Here is a 17,043-nt window from a genome sequence, read left to right as displayed (position 1 = left end):
ATTTCGTCTCATCATAATCTAAAAAACAATTTATCACAGAAAATATTGTCATTTAAATGCAATGAAATTATTTTAATGAGTATAATCTGTTACATCTGCTTTTTTGTCTACTTCTGCATTACTTTGAAATAGTATCCTATTAAAATGCTTTTCATTATCATCATGACAATGATGTCAAAATATTTTATTGAAAATTTAATCACCCTATTACTATCTAATTTCTTCTTTCAAAACTAGTTTGGTCTAAATGGCCTTTTTACAGAGTACATTGCTACAGAGTAGTGTTTCTAGTCAGTATATAACGAAAAGGTATTCATTCTTCTAATAGAGACGGACAGCCAGAGCTTTGTCACTGGTAAGAACAAGCAAAATGAGATTATCATAGATACTATGGGAATGAGGAAAGTTTTGAGTCTTTGAGGGGACTTGTGAAGTTCTGTAAAATTTACTGTGGTGTGTTTTAATGATTGTGGAAATGAGCCAAATTATGGCATGTTTAGAGAAGAGGTGAAATATGGGGAAAGGAAGAGGTGGAGATATATCAGGAACGAGTGGGAAAACGGAGAGGAAAGGAGGTAAGAGGGGTTGGTTGTATGTGAGCAAGCCAATAACCAGTGAGCAATGTCTGACCAAGTCCTGCGCTTGACTGCCTCTTGTGTTGTCCATCTTTTAATTGCATATTGTCATTCCTGTCTATTTACCAAGTGAATGTGCCTGACTGACAGTGAGCCTCATGACAAGTTATCTGGTGGCTGGACAGGAGTGCCAGCTCCTGAATGCAGAGACCATTTGTTGAAGTGACCCATAGATCTGGGGGCAGATGCCACAGAGCTAACTCCCAGAGACCCACATGCATATGTGAGATGTGCTTGCAACCTGTGAGCCCAATTAGCTGGTAGGTTAGAATATGGCCAACTACCTGAAGTGTTCAACTCAACACAAGTGTCTGTTGCAAAGTGGAAGCTGTGTGGGTGCAAGGGAGATCACTGCTCTTCTCAAGTTGGCCTTTGATGCCAGATGCAAGTATTTGCATCTTTGGACTTCCTGGCTGCCATTGGACATGGGAATGGGAATGGCAGGATGCACATCAACAGAAGAAAAATCCTGGGGTCTTGCATTCCACCTAGCTAAGCTTCCCTTCAGCTTGCTTTACCAGCCATTCCAATCTCCTTTCCCCCATGTTGGCTTTGTAGCCTATGGTATACCTACACTGTGTCTCTACTGTACACAAACAGAAGATGAGCTGGGTGTCAGCAACTGCAGAAAGCAGTCATCCATATGGAGAAGTCTATATATCTGCATTTTACAGCTTTGCTTCTTAGCACCTTCTCAGAGGTGGTAATATGATTTTATAAACATACATAATGCCACAGGATTTTAAAGCTTGCCTTTTCAGAGAATAAATTAAGCTAATGTGCAAGTGCAGCGGAGATTTCAGAAATGTCTCTCTGAAATCTTGGTGTGCTTGCAGGAGCTGTATTCATATATTACAGTAGCACATTGATTTAATATCTCATTTCAAGTCCACCTCATGGATCTCTGGGAATGACATAGCTTTTGCCATCAACGTGATCAGGCTGAAAAGTCGCTTTTCTATCTTCATTTTTGTTCCTGAAAATACTCTTTTGACACTTGATTTGTGATAGCTGACACCTCACAGCTGATATATGACTCAAGAGTTAAGAGGCACAGGGCCAGACAGAATGAGCTAGCTATAATCTCTAAAACATACAACACTCTCTGACACCTAATGTGAAAATCATCAATGTGTACTTTCTGTCATACAGAAATAATAAAATGAAATGGAAATTTACTTGAATTTTGACTCGGAGTTTTCAAACTACCTGCTATGTGTTTTTCACATTTTTTTCCCTTTCTTTTGAAGAATGTAGAAAGCAGAATTATATTTCTGTATTATATTATCTGTATTTTGCATTCACTTCTGTGTTCCTACAGCTACGAAATCCAAATTAAGGAAAATAGGAAAGTGCCACCAAAATGACACTAAAATTTCCATGAAAAAGCCACTAGAAATATACAGGGGCATATGAGGCATAGAAGAAAAGATAAATACATGATTTCAGGTATTGGTGTGATCAAATTCCCTAAATATGTTTTCAGAGCAGCCACGCTCTTGGTTTGGAGAGTGAAATTTGAGTGTATGTCAAAAGCTATTTCAACATCTTTGAATCACAAAATTGTCGTAACGTGTGAAAAAGATTCCCAGCTACACAAAGGAAATTTGTGTCAAAAAAGTCAGTAAGCATTTTGTGGAAGCCAAATTTGACTCCACTTTTGATTATTTATTTGCATCATGGATCTGAGATAAGAGGAGAGACCATATGTCATTACTGCCCCCAAACCAATCAATAAGCAAGTTCCAGCAGAAAGACACAAAGATACACCAGCTGGTTTGTTTCAGTTAAGCATCCTTGAACAGAGACCAAAAATGACCACAGTATTGGGAAAAGACTTGCTTCAGTCCAGTATGAGATCTATTTTTCATTTTGACCTAACAAAGAGAAGCAGAATTGTTTCGCTCACTAGAGCCTGGATTAGGAAACTGAGATGTTTTACGATCCTCTAGGAATGGTGTCAATCCCAATGGAGCTTACTACCTAGCAGTAGGAAGAATACTGTTTTATGACCATGTCTTAAAAACAAGGAAACTAGTGCAGTACTTTATGGAAGGTTCAGTTCTGTGGCTGAATGGCAACTGTGCCATGCTCCCACGTGTAGCTAGGTTTAAGTTATTCTGTTAAATTTCTAGGATTCACTAAGGGTTACAATTTGCATGGACATTCATTCATTCTTTGTGCCAGCTTCTAAGTCCTGATACATAATGTTTTCTTCAACTATCTAGTTGTAAGGGGTTTAAACTTGATTATATTTGCTCTTGTGTAACAAAAAGCTCCGGTAAACTAGCCTCCTTAAACACATATAAAGATAAAACTTCTCTTAGCGGCCTGGTTATAGCTTTGGAAAAGATTTTGAAGTTTATTTGCAATTGTAAATCAGTACAAGTCGATTAAATGTACATTTGGCTGCCAGTTTAAATTTATTCTGTATTTATTTTCTCAGGTTTGGCCGCTACCAACTATTTCACCTTTTATCAACTACAAGCAGCTTAAACCTAACAATGAAGAATGATGCAAATGTAACCATCCTATTGATTGAACTAGAGATTCCTCTCCTCGAGAAAGATTGAATGTACCTAGTAAAACAGAAATCACTTTGGTAATGGACTTAGACAAGGTAAATATCAGGAAAAACTCCCATTGAATGGATGGCATGTTATATATCTCAAGGGGAAATTCTTATAATAGTCCTTGTCAAAAGGACAGAAGTTGTACTAAAGTCATGCTTCAGAGAAGCTGAAAGTGCATCCTCATGGCCTTCATAGCTCGGAACAGTTCAGATGAGTTAAGATGAAGGTTGTTTCACTTCCGGATACTGAGCATAGTTTATAGCTATGGTTTTTCTCAACCTTAAGGAAGACACAGGCTCTTCTTTCCTATCCCTGACTAGTTGTATGGCTAGGTTTACTATGGTTTGATTTCAGCCTTCCCTGTTATCCTGCACAACCAGAAGACTGTGAATGTGCAGTGCTGTCAAGAACAGCAATATTTCCCTTTAGGAGCAAATGGGGAATACTGCCTGAACTCATTATCTACTGACACATCTACATTGCCTGTAGAATGTGGTATTTTTAGTAACTAACTCAGCATCCAGCTCTCTGCAACCATTTCAAGACTGAGCTTTTTTACAAACAATTCTCTAGACTGTTGCATAGGAAGTTACCACCTCTTTAATGTTATTCTGGTTTAAGTTAAAAAGTATGGCGGAATCTTTGTCTCATAAACTGGAAATAGTCTTCTGCTTTTACCATTTTCTGTTTTAAAGCAGATGTTTATCACTCATCTGATGGACAATATAGATGGTTTTCATCTATAAAAAGATGATAAAGAAATTCAGTAACTTAATTGCTCAAAAGCTGAATCACTTAGCCATTTCTAATAATCCTCAACCATCTCCAAACTTAACCTTTTCCTTTTTGCTTACTGGGACAGCTCTGGCTTCACTATTTCCCATCAGTGGAGGCAACTGACCTGATCCTTTACTGCTCATTCTCTATTTTTCTCTTCCACTTGAACAGATCATTACTCTGTTCATGTGTTCAAATGAAATATTCTATCAGCCTTTCCAAAGTAATCAAAGTATCCCAAGCTGAAAGGGACCCGCAAGGATCATTGATTTCAGCACTTGTCTTCACACAGGATTACCCGAAATCTAAACCCTATTTCTGAGAACCTTGGTCCAAATCTTTCTTGAACTCTGGCAGCTTAGGCATAAGACTAATTCCCTGGGCAGCCTGCTCCATGTCCTGATCACCATCTCATGAAGAACCTTTTCCTAACACCCATTCTGATCTTCCCATGGCACAGCTCCTTGCCATTCCCTTGCGTCCTATTGCTCTCTAGAGAAAGAAGAGATCAATGCCAGTTCTTCCATTGCCCTAACAAATGACTTAAGACAGGAAGAGATACTAAATGGTCACCAGGATCAGCCATAGCCCCAGAGTGGCAGGACCATGTGGCCAGGGCTGGGTTGAGGCCAGGATGGAATGTCTGCCACCAAGTCAGTGGCCTCTCTGAAACCAGTTCAAGAGCTCACTGCATGGATACCAGCTGCACCAGATCTAGCCTGGCCCTGGGCCTCTGCAGTCACACCAGTAAACATAAAAAATTTTAGAGGGGAAATTCAGCTTATGTGTATATAAAGGAAGAGGTTATTTTTAGTGTCAGTTTATTTTTGCTGGCAGGTTAGATACATAGCTGCTGTTATTGTTCTCAGCTGCCTTTCTCAGCCTAGAGAGAGGATGGAAATATTATGCAATTTGTTCTGCAAAGTGCATGTGTCCTTTGGGCTGCTCTATGCTGTGGGGAATTTTCCCCAGGTTATGTTTCACCAATGGGAGTGCACTGTGCATAACTATGCTGGTACAGCAGCTCTGTTACCCAACACACAATGCCTTGTGTTGCATGGTGCTGTAGGGAGTGCTGGATGGTGTAGTCCCATCACTCCCTCTCTTTCTTTTTTTTTTTTGGTAGCCCTGCCTAAGTTTACTACGCCCAAGTATATCCACACAGGCAATATGTTTAAGATTCCTTCTTTCTTGTAAAACCATATTACTAAAACAACAAAAGCACTTGGAAGAAGCAAATTTCTTATTACTTTCTGTTTCTTCATTAGTAAATATTTGTTCTGCTATTGTTAATATTCAATTAGAATAGAAAAGGTCAATTTAAAACAGATCGGTTTCATCACATATCAAATTGTTTTACTGATTAAGACTGAGAGGAACATAACAGATTGGTGAAGCAGAGTGTACAAAACTGAATTGCGCAGGATAATATTTTACCTCCAGCAGGTGTAACTAGTATTCAGTTTTCATTAGCTGAAATAATACCTGTAGATAATGTCCAAGAGGAGGCCAAACCATAGGCACACTGCTGGTTGTAATGACTGTACTCCAAGTGCCCTCGCACTTTATCAGGTTCATCAGTTCTGGTGAAGACAGAGCCAGGGGGCTCTGCATTGCCCTTCCCAGTGCATTTGGCTCCAGCAGGGTCAGTGACTGGGTGCAAAGCCAGCTCTGCTCTCCATTGACACTGAATTCATGTCTTCTTCTAAGAAGAGCTTCCCAGCTCATCTGTAGGTGAACTCCTGTATATTGCATATTCAGGTTCTCACCTGTTCTATGCATGATCCAGTGAATCCCACTGGAATTCCTCAGTATCAGCTGTACGTACCTTTGCTCATGTATTTGACATAGTCACAGTCAGCTATGTTACTCACAGAAATAAAGTTGATTCTGTATTCCAGGTCAGGGTGCACAGCTGGCACTTACTCACGCCCTCTTCCCAGGGCGTGTGGTGCCTATCTCAAAGTTCCCTGTGCTTAGCTGTATGACTGTGACTCATATGTAGGTTAACATCATAGTAACCCACATATTATTCAGTGCTGTTACTTCACCAAAGTGCTTTGCAGAGCACTAAGACAGCCACAGCAAATCAACTTTCAATCTTTCAGGGGAAAGTCTCATTGGTGTTAGTTTGTCTCCTTGTTCCACTTTCCTGCTACACTACTGCCATTTCTTACCATGGCTTTGTAGCTGAATTACAGCCTGATTAAATCACTTAATCTGCATCAGTTTATCTCCAGATTAAAAGCATAAAGGCATCAGAAACACAATTACCTTTTAGCTACAACTTTCCTGAAAAAGAATTACCAAGGATACAGACAACACATGGATCATGGTGTGATGTTAAAGCCTTGCTCAGTGACTCTTAAAGTGTTAACTAGACCAGACAGAACAAAGCTGGGTCTGAGCATAAGTGCATGAAATTATGGAAATAGGGTTTACAGATTGTTACAAAGGCCTTATTCTAATAAGCATGAAAATTAAAATAAATACAAAATGCTATATAGCACATCAGTTTCAATTATACATAAATGGTTCCATTCAGAACCTGGGGAAGAGCATATACAAGCATATTTTTCAGCTCTGTATGAGGAGGGTATGATGATTGCGATAGAGAGGACCAACCCTTGATGAACTTTTTAAAGGTCTACCCTGATAAAATAGCAAGTCACATTGTTCCTACTTAATCAATGTTGGCAGTTGACTGCATAAAACAGAAAATGTGGTTAACCATCAGTGAAACTGTATAGAGGCAATTTCACACTGTATTGCAAATTGTACAAAATACATATATGAGAAAAAGAGAAAATACTGATTCTTTTTTCTTTTTCTGTTTGTTTTCCTCAAGTAACAAGTGTATTATAACTACGTATGGTAAGAATATGTTTAAAGATTTTGATGAAAATATAGTTATCTATTATAACTCTTGATAAAGTATTATGTATATGGAAGTAATTGTATCTTAAATGTTAAAGTTTGGTTTCTAATACTACTTGTAATTTCATAGGACATCCAGTTGTTTAGTTTCTCTACAATGTGCAGATTCTACTAATGATCTCCCAAATTAAAGCTTGACATCAAATATTCATTTATACTCTGATTGTGCTGCTAGCTGACAACTGAGTTGTCTACTAAAAAAAAACCAACAAACAACAAACAACAAAGAAACAGAAAAATGCAACTCTTTAGCAGATAAGAAACAGAGAATAGAGAGATTAAGCAAGTTCCATGAGACAATTGCCACCAGAGATCTTTTTAATTTTGGTTGATGGCAGATGAGGCAACAATATATCAGACTGCTGAGCCTAATTATGGCAGTCAGGGTAGGTAACGCTTTGCTAAAATGTCATTCAAGTTTGCAGATATAAAGGTAGCAAATAATGAGAGACTGCTGATAGGAAGCACTTACTTTGATAGAAGTGGGTTTAAAAATCTTTGCATTGGTAAGAGGCATTATAATAATTTATTACATTTAAAGCACATGAACACTGGTTGCAGTTTCTATGGATCTTCTAAAAAACACCTGCTCTTTTTTGGGTTCAGTAAACTGAATATGGTTTATGTCAGGTAAGGCTTTGCCCCGTTTCTGAGATCTATTTAGATGAAGTTGTAACTCAAAGTAAAGGCTATGAAATTTCATACTGCTGTGCTTCTAAAGGTTTCTTACAGGAATAAATCAGTCTGGTATTTTAAATGCCATCTTTGACCATTGTAACCTGTCTGTCCCTGAGGGCATATTATGTGAACAGCCTAAAGGCAGGTAAACCCATCTTCCTGAAATTCCAGAGCTCTCATGAAAAGAAATGGATGCTTTACACATTTCCATATTTTTTACTCAGTGAAATTCTGAGTGAATTTTCTGACCCTGTGCAAGCCAGTGCCCAGTTTCCAGTTGGCTACATAAGTATTGGAGCATCACCCACTTAAGGTAATTTTTTTCAGTAATTTCAAACATTTATGTTGCTAACACTGTTCTTGCATTGCTTTTCCAAAATGACTTATTCCACTAAAAATGTTCATAATTTTTGAGATAATTATTACTATTACTATTTCTATTGCTCATAATATATATGGTGTTTATAAACATTATGTAAATGTATTACCATCACAAATAATAATAAAAATCAACAAGAACAAAAAAACACCTCACTTGTTTTAGTAAACAGATGAGGTGTCTATATATTTGATAGATTCCTTCTGAGATCATACCATATAAATATTATGTTCTGTACTTACATTAATGTCTTACTACACTGGGCTGTTGCATGCTACTTTAGTGGGACACTGGACCCTGCTGGCCAGGTTCCAGAGCTCAGCATTTTAAAGAGCTAGCAATGGTGTTGAGGCTCAGCCAGACACCTGTGTCCTCAAAATAACAAATTCTTTATCTAAATTCAACCAAAAGGGAGCCTAACACAAATTACATGTTTCTTCCATTGGTGTTCTGTGTTATGTGTCTGCCATACAACAGAGAACCATATTTGGTGACACAATCAGCAGAACACTGTGAAAGTACAAAGCTTAGAACAAGAAAAACAAGTTTCCATTCAAAATTGAACTATAAGTTGTCATGTGATTAAGATGTGAGATTATTTTTACATTTAGGGAAGAAGTACGTGCAACATGTGGTCTTTCACTGCAGTATGACTCATGTGATACAATTCATTTCAGTTCGTTTCTGCAAGTTCTGTTTTTCTTTTTATAAAAATAAATTATTTTTGGGTTTTTGTTCTTTTCTTTTCCTTACCCCCCCCCAAAAAAAAATATATATATAAAATAAAATAAAAGAAAGACAACATTGCTGTCTCTGTTTTATGTGAGAAGTAAAGAAAATATGAGGATTAAAATCACGGATTTTCTAAATCAATGTTTAAAATCAGTTAACATGTCACCAACTAAAGAATATGTTAAACATAAGACAGTGAGATTAGAAAAGGTAAAGAGAAGAGCAGCAAGGCTGATTAAAGACATATGAGAAGCAGAAAAACAGTGCAGGAGTAGTTCGCCTCAGAAAGAGAAAACAGGTGAGTAATAGAAGTATATAAATTATGAATAAAATGGTAATGATACATACGGAAGGAATAATTATTCAGTATATCTAAGAAATAAAATGAAATTATCAAGTGACAAGCTCAAAACAAATAGATTTTCCTTCGCAAAGTTAAAATTACTCAGAAGAAAGTGTTGCTATAGATTTTTAGGGATCTAGAACTTTACAAAAGCAATTCAACACATTCATAGAAAAATCCATTATTTACCTGGATTAAGTTCACACTGGAATTGAGTTTCCCACCTTTAAGCTGATCTGGTTTTATACTCTTAGGGCCAGATATGTTATGGTTGTCCCAGATGCCATTTACAACTTTGAAGTGATTTATTCCAGTAAGAAACCTTTATAGAAATACATCAGAGTGAAATTTCATAGCCTTTAGTCTAATTACAACCTATTTACAAACACACTTTCTGGTTGAGGAAGTCCTCGGCTGCTGAGCTATGGAAAAAGAATGAATATATTGGAGAATTACCTCTGGATGCTTATACAGGAACAAAAAGAACACCGTGTGCAAGGTTGTCAGGACCTATTGAAATGATATGAGGTTGATAGTGACAGTTTTCTATATTGCATCATTACCGGTGACGAGATGTGGTGTCACCACTAAGAGCCAGAGACCAAATGTCACTCCAAAGAGCAGTGACTTGTGAATTCCCAGTCAATGAAAATGTTCAAGACACAGCCCTCAGCAGGTAGGTGATCTGCTCTGTCTTTTGGGATAGGAAAGGGGTGATCCTACTGGATTTCCTGGAACTTGGACAACTGTCAGCTACACTGGTGCATGGCTTGCAGTCTCTCTCTTGTTCATGGCTGGGGAAAATGCATCAGTAATGGTGGTGTCTATTGCAAAATAGCTGAGAATTTGCTCTATCAAAGAGTGTTATTGTGCTCTTTGTATCTGTTGCACTCTCCATGGAAATAAATAGGAAGCACTACTTGTGTAGATACACATGCATAAAATATATCCCTATGCTTCTAGAAGGAAGGAATTAAAATTAAGGCAATAACAATGTTGCTTTAACACTATCAAGGCATTACCATCTCTGATTTGCCTGCACAAAGTAACAGGTACAGCCTAGCTGGCTTTCTATAAATGGAAAAGCAGAGCTGTTGTGGCAGGATATGCTACAATCTCATGACAACAAATAACATGAATTTTTATCTGTTCATGTATAGATACGGTGAAAGAATGGTTCTTTTGTTCTCATGGCTTGCACAGAGCAATGCCAATGTTCAAGTACTGATACAATGAACATTAATCAGTATTCATACATATAAGGAGTTTCCGCTTATTAGTATAAGCATCTTACTTTGATAAGAAGCATCAATATTACAGTCTCTAAGAGTTAATGAAATGGAAAATATGTCTGTCACTTGTTTTGGAAAGAAAGGTAAGAGACTTTTAAAATATAGCTTTTCTAATCATAAGGTGATTTATAGTTAAGTTTTTCTTTTTTATAAAAACAGAAGTTTCCATCTTCTAGCTTTAAAGTGTAAAGATATCCTCCACAGGACAACTTTTCTACAGCAAAAAATTTTTTCCAGCACAAGGGTAGCTGACTGCTTGCATACTAGCAGGCAGACGGACACAGAGTTGTGTTTCTCCATTAACAATTAGAAGTCCACCACAAACAGTGAATGGATAATTCAGTTTTTATGTTCCTTCTATTTCTAACAAATCTGCTGAGGTGGTCAGCCTGTGTTCTGACACTCAAATGCTTATACATGAACTGATCTTAATGAATATGAGATGCCAGTGATGTTACCCACAAGCACAAAACTTCATGTAAGTGTCTGCAGGACAAAGACTTGGGGTAGCATTATCTGCAGATGGTTCTATGAGGCCTGTGTCTCTCTGCTAGGATCTATCCTGAGACTAACAACTCATTTTACATGATCTACATTTCATTCTTAGCTAGCACTTATTGCTGGTCTGAGAGGGACAGGAAATGGTGAGATGGGATATGACTTCTTAATGGGTCCATTTCACTTTCCATAAGCTAGGCATGCCAATATTTATATTTTTTACAAATTTATTTGAAATTCAATTCAAACTCATGCTATAGCTATTTTTCCTTTGTTATACATTAACATGAAATATATAGTAATGATAATTGAAATAAATGAATATAAGAATATTTTCATGGTCTAATTAACTACAGCTCTCCTCTGGCCTGTTTTAATGTGTCTTTCTTAACACCAAAGATCTCTCACTGTACTGAGAGGGGCTTTGAGATTCCCTCACATGAGATCAGTCCTTCCTACTAGCAACATGTAAGGCTATTTTTTGCATGTGTGTAGCCTCCCATTCCTGAACCCCAACACTTAGTCTCCAGTCTATTCCTTTGAATAGGTTTTTTTGAAAAGGTTTTAAAAGTATAATTTAGCTAAATTAGTAAATCTTGTTTCACCAGAAGCCCCATGCTAATGGAACAGAGGCACTAATTATATGTTAGCCTCCTCGGGTACAACAGTGCCTACAGGGAAGGGCTAAGATCACAGGTGTGTGAGTGTGGATGATTTATCTTCCCTCTCCTTACTAGGTTGGTTATTTTGCCTCTAAATGTGGATGGATTGCCAGCAGAATGCTATGGTGGGTTTTGTCTGGAGAGCTATAGGGCAGTGAAGCAGATGTGAGTGCACAAAGCTGGGTCTGTTGGTACTGATACAGCTCTGTTTCTATGGATGTTTTTTGTTGCTAACTACAGGTTAGTTATGAAGTAATTTTGTAGACCTACTAGGTTTACTCAGTGAATTTATGGCAGAGCAGAAAAGTCATCAGTAGCATATAATATTTAATGCAAATGTAAACCTGCTCTTTCCTCTTTAGATCTAGGTACATTTTATTTTTGCATTATAATTGTTGGATGTTTGAAAATGAGTGCTAACCAGATAAAGCTGCTTATGAAGTGGATGAACCTGCCTTCAAAGTGTCAAGATGAGACAGAGAAATAAAAGAGTAAGAATCCTTGTGGCTTGTATGCTCAGAACTGGGATACTGAAGAAGTGTTCCTTTTCTCTCAAATACAAGTGGGTACAATGTTGTAAAGTTCAGTTTATTCTAGTCTAGCAACTGTACTGTGCTCCTTTCTGTACCTTCTAGTGTTACTTCTACAGGACTGACTGCACATTTCTAATATTCTGGATGTGTCTACTATCTTTTCCTTCATAGTGTAAATAGACTAAGACACTGTAGATAAGGAGAAAAGTGTGGTGGAAAGAAAAGAAGTAGAAAATATGTAAAATAATTCTCTATTTAAAAATTTTGTAGTTCTTTTGGATATTAAAACCAAACAAGTTACATTTTAAGATACTTCCTTGTGGCTGCTATACTTATTTTATGCAGTATGTAATATTTCTTGTATTTGCCTGTGATTTTACATACTCACTGTAATTGAATGGTTAAGATTCAATAATGTTGATATTCTGGATTTAAACTAAAATGCAAATTCAAATCCTTCATTAAGAAAACAGCGCTAGGGCAATCAATTAATGAATTAAAAATGTTCCTAGGCTAAAAAAAAAAAGTCTTAATTTATTTGCATGATAATGTAAATCAGAAATAAATACACTTCTGAAACACTTGAAATCAGTTAATATTTACAGATTTGTTCAATATTTGAAATTATTTCTGCTGAAGTTTGCGTGAACCACATGTTAGCAAGATGGCAACATGTGGATTGCTTTTAATATTTGTTTTTAGTTTATTGCTCTTTCAGTTTTTCTTCATAATTGATTCCACAGGAAAGATGTGGGAGTCCTACAGCTCCCTGTAAACATCCCAGAAACAATTTCCAAGTATCATTAGTTTATCCTTCATGTATGTTTACACTATTACTATGCTTCTCTAAATGTGTAAAATAACACAATCTGGGGATTTTTTGCGGGATCATAAATATTTCAAAATTTCTAATAATGGTGTCAGAAAAAAAATGCTAACATGAATAAAAAAATAAGTAGAGAAAAAGAAAATACAGAGGAAATTATATAAGGGAATGGAAAACTCAGTAGGAGAAATGGGTTCTTCTGACATTTGACAGCTTTTTATGAAAGAAACAAGTCCTTATTTTATGGTGATGGGCAAGATGGAAGTATAGAAACTGCCAATTTATTTCTAGTTCAGAAATCTTTTGGCAGAAGAGGAAAAAAAAAAAAAAAAGCACAAAACAATCTGAAGAGACTATCTAGCTTCAACTATGGTTAGAAGAGATTATCTAGCTTTAACTATGGATGTTTCACAGCCTGATTTTAATCTTATTGCTTCCGTTCAGTGATAAGGTGTATAAGCAATGAAGAATCCTTCAGTGCCACATCTGTCTTCCTTACTAATTCCTCCCTAGTCTGCAACATACTTTTCCTCTTTCTCTCTTTCATTATTATTATGGTTAATCTGAAATTAAATGGGTTATTTGAGCATATATGAAATTTGACATGAAATTTTTGAACAGAATATCAACCAGGTTTTGAGAGGAAGAGAAAACTGAAGGGAGACTATAAAGCATGGACCAGGGGAAGATTTCTAGAGTTGTCGGTGTGCAGTTTGGGCAAAATGCCTTTAGCCTACTGGAGAAACCAGCTTTCTCTTTGAGATTAGGGTTAAGTTTCTTGGGAATGCCTCATCATTCCACTAATCTATTACTTCATAGAACACATATGAACATAGATGGAGTAAATTTTAGTGTTCTAAAAATACTTTATGGATATGGAGATGAATTCTATTTCTTATATACAACATATGATGAAATGAACTCCTCAGTAAGCATTTCCTTCCCTGTTGCTCGTTTCCAATGTAATAAACAGGTAATATACCTTGCTGTTGTGATTATTCAGTATGTACTCAGTTACTTATCAATTATCTCAGGTTCTTCAGGAATTACAGCTTCTCCTTCAGCCATTCATCTTGCTGTAGCAGAATCCCAGGTGGTATTCTAATCATCTTGGTTGTTTATTCTAAGTAATTATCTGCAGGGCACTGATACTTTGTATTTTGTATTTACATTCACCCAGACAAGCAAAGAGGGAAAAAGTCTCAGCAATAATTATAGTTGCCAGTGCCAATAAGGCCATATGGCTGGAACTGGAATGAGATACTGTATCTCTTACTAGTTGGGGGCAGAAAGAAATTTCTTCCAACTCAAGAAAAAATTGTGTTTAAATTTTAAGCTGCTTTATTTGTTCTGTTCTGTATTGCCTATTTATGTAGCAAATACACTGGTGAATGGCCTGAGTGAATGAATGCTGTTTTTCAATTTTTCTGCTATAACATATGAAATACAGTTGACTGGATATTAATGCAAACACATACAAAAATATTAAATGTCTGAATTGAAGCGCAACTACACTGCTCAACTGAGCAGAAAAAGAAATGTTTCAAACTTTGTTGTTAATTCAAAGACTAATGTTCTCAAGTATGAGATTTACTTACTGCTACACAGGTGGTCTTGATAGGGTCCTTATCAGAAGGTTTACTGCATGAAGAAAAACTTCATGTTGGCAGTATATAACTCCATATTACAGCTTAATTGCAAGACTGGGTTTTTTTTTTGTTTTTTGGGGGGGGGGGGGGGGCTTTTTTTTTTTTTTTTTTTTTTTTTGGACAATATGTATGTATTTCTTTTCATTATTCATTTAGAAATTCAGCTGTTCCACTATTACTAATTCAGTTTAAAAATATACAAAACAGTATTTAAATGAAAGGTCTTTATGCTGAAACTCCTCCCCACCCAGGTAAATCCATGAGAAAATAATGGCATTTTGCACTAGAGTTATTGTTAAGTGCTTGTGTGCATACTTTAAATAAATGCAACCCAAACATTTTCCTGGCACTAATATCTGATTAGCTGTGAATTTCCAGAAGCAGAGTTTGGCCTGTCTTAGCACTTGGAAGATACGTAACGATAAATAAATCAAGGCACAATATGGCCATGTTCTTTCTCAAGGATTTCACTAAAGTATAATAATGACCTAATAAAATATGTCAGTCTTTGGATTTATATAAAAGCAGCAGCAACAACAACAACAACAAAACAGAAATGACATCTGCGCTATTACCCTTAAGTTTCTGTGTGGGTTTTTTTTTTTTTTTTTTAAATATTCTTGTACTCTGAGCACGACTACAACTAAAGCACTGCAATAAAACATAAATAGTGCTTAGCCACATTTACTGGAGGGGTCTGAAAAGCAACAAATTAGTTGAGGTAGATTTATGCCCTAAGACATGTTGTAGGATACAATATCGGTGACGGTTTATGTACAATGATGTTGTGACTGCAATGTCAAGTAAAATAAATGCATAATCTTCAGGTTTCAATATGTGAGGTGGCAGAATAATGAAATTTGAATACAAATATCTGCTACGTTTATCTTTATTTATAGGCTGGCCACCTTAAATCAGGCACAAATATGAGATAAAGTGGTTAAAACAAACAAAAAGAATGGAAATACACCCTACTTTATGAACTCTGCAAAGTTTTGACCGAAATAGAACTTCTGACTAGCAAATTGCTTTAAATTTGTCAAACTTGTGAGAAAAGAGAACTGAAGCATGGGAAATAAAAGGATTATTAAATTAAATGGAATAAGTCTGTTCTTTGTACTTACAACACATGAAAATATGTAAGTTCTATATAAACTTGTGCCTGGCATCGTTGTCATGTAAAATGAGTTCAGTTCTACTGGAGTTAAGCCTTTGGGATCTGATAAGACCTTATATGACCATTATATGCTCAGTTTGGCCATAATCTGCGCCAATATATTCTACACATACACAGTTCTTGGGGGCTGCTTTGGAGTATTCCTTGTTAGCAGTCAAAAATTCAGAGATGAGTTGTTAGAGAACAGCCCTTATCAATCTGACTCAGGGCTAAACTCTCAAAAGTGTAAGCTTTGCTGAGTTTAAATTTTAGAGTTAAGAACATGATAGGAATATGACAGCACTTAATAGTTATTTATAAGTTCTTTCATAACTGCAGTCCTGCTGATTAAATTAGTAGGAGAGAAATTCAGTTAACAAGGTAAAGCGGTTACACAGAGCCACCCTCTTGATTTTTCTTTCTCTCATTCTTTCATAAATAAATGAAGAAAATTTCAAGCTGTTTGTGCTCAGATCTTTAAGGTAATTTACAACAGAAGCAATTGCATTTCAAATAGGATCGAGGGCATTTTTGCCCTGGGTTTTGAGGCCAGTATTAACATTTCATAGTTCCCTTAATAACAAAAGGTACAACAGGGAAAACTGGTATCTATCTAATGAAAAAGAATATCTAGCGATTGCTATGAATAAACCAACAGCTCTTCTAAAGTGTATAATGGCAAGCTGTAGAGTTAAATGAAAGCGAGTGATGCTCATTAAAGTGTGCTATGACACCTAGTTAGATTCATTAGTGCATAAACAAATGTTCAAAGTGCAGAAGACAGCCGTGCAGTTTCAGCTGCAATGGGGTCTATTTGAACAAAAAGAAAAAGGAATACTTACGAAAAAAATGTTATTGCTAAAGTGCCGTATGGGAAACTAGCTTCTGTTAGTACTGATTTTTATCCTTAAATAAATAAATAAATAAATCTCTTTAGCTTCCTAGTGCTATAAATGATCATATAAAATCCACAAAATCCAAACAGAAATAATCACAGCTTCTGAATTGTCCTTCTGATCTTTAACAAGCTTTCCACTTTAGGACTGCCTGTCTTGGATCCAGAAAGCAGCTACCACCAAGAAATGTGTCTGGGCCCTGCTTGCCCAGTGGGAGAGCCTGGGTGAGGATTTCTCTGTTTAAAGGATGCTGCCAAATTTCGGCATGTTTTTAAGATACTTCTATCCTTGCTAACAGTATCAGATACTAATATGAAGGAAATTTAGCACAAGAATTATTTGACATTGTTTGTACTACTTTACTTGACATGGAGAAATACAATGACCCTGAAGACTTCATTGTGTGGTTTTTTTTTTTTTGTTGTTGTTTTTTTTTGTTTTTTTTTTTTTGTTTTTTTTTTTGTTATTGCATTTTAA

Source organism: Lagopus muta, chromosome 7 (genome assembly GCF_023343835.1).
Source record: "Lagopus muta isolate bLagMut1 chromosome 7, bLagMut1 primary, whole genome shotgun sequence".
Classification (NCBI taxonomy): domain Eukaryota; kingdom Metazoa; phylum Chordata; class Aves; order Galliformes; family Phasianidae; genus Lagopus; species Lagopus muta.
The sequence above is the reverse complement of the archived record's forward strand: the minus strand, read 5'-3'. Positions refer to the sequence as shown.